This window comes from Thunnus thynnus, chromosome 8 (assembly GCF_963924715.1).
Source record: "Thunnus thynnus chromosome 8, fThuThy2.1, whole genome shotgun sequence".
In the NCBI taxonomy this organism is placed as follows: domain Eukaryota; kingdom Metazoa; phylum Chordata; class Actinopteri; order Scombriformes; family Scombridae; genus Thunnus; species Thunnus thynnus.
In genome coordinates this window covers 29,099,633-29,100,842 of record NC_089524.1, presented here as the reverse complement: position 1 = coordinate 29,100,842, position 1,210 = coordinate 29,099,633, and positions in this window count along the sequence as shown.

Below are 1,210 nucleotides of genomic sequence, written 5' to 3'. Positions count from 1 at the left end.
TGCATGGCACTACAGGCATATATCATGTTTACACCTGGTATTAACATGCATCTTGACAGCTATCCAATCAAGCTGGAACAGAGTGTAGAGATGCACTAAAGAAGAACACTAAAACCACTTCCTGTGGTGTCTGAGACGCCTGTATCCAGAAGTCTACAGGTTTAAAAATCATTTTCCTCACTTTTTGTGTAAGTACATTGCAAACTATAATGATACTGTGGCTACTGTGCTTAATTTTCAATGTTTCAAAAGAGGATAAAAGCATTTTTAGTCATATTTGTGGAAACAGCATCTACAGTAAGCTTCAAGCCTCTGGGTGGGCGTTTCTCATGGCAGCAGTTGACTGACATTTGAGAAGCACTGTCATCTTCTGTAGTATGCTACTGACTGGAGAACATCATACTGTATATCCTTTTACAACTATTCATACAAGACATTTTCTTTTTAAACAAGCCTACATAGCACTTCCTATAAGTCCATCTGTCCTTTATAACATTTAACATTTGGGGGACCCAAATGGAAGCTGGTAAGCTAGGCCAACTATTGGAAAGTGGAATCTAGTTAGCCTAGCTTGCTAACATTACCAATGACCAACTAGACATTACCGTTTCTTCCATTATACAAAGGAGGGGTTTAGCTAGTGTTAGCTGTCTCTCTTTCATGGGTCCAGTTGTTTTGGTGGCAAATTATCAGACAGTCAAAACTCACAGCAACAGGTAGTCTTGCCTCAGCTCTCCATGTGTTACGCCACAATTCAAATCTTGAAGCAGAGTGACATAAAGAGTAACATAAGAAGCGATAAAATCACAGATGGGACTAAGCAATGGCTGACAATATCGTCTCTATGGATGTATAGGAACTGAATACCAGACTATTCAGTCAAATGTAAACTGCTCACCTGGCACACAAGCCAAAAAACCCTTCTGGGTGTGCTTCTGCTTTGTGTGGCCCACTGAATATTTCCTGTTGTCCCCGCCCACGTGTTCCCATTCAGTCCACAGACTTTACATTGGGATGTATTTCTAAGCTCTAGGAAAGTATTACATATACAAACCCTCATGGATTAAAAATTAATAGATTAGAAAGAGTAATAAATGACCTTGTTTGCAGTTGATGGTGTTCCATGGTGAAAATGCTTTTTGGGTCACAGGAGATTTTTCTGTTGCACTACTGCGAGTGGCCACTGGGGGATATTGACAGCAAGGCTGAG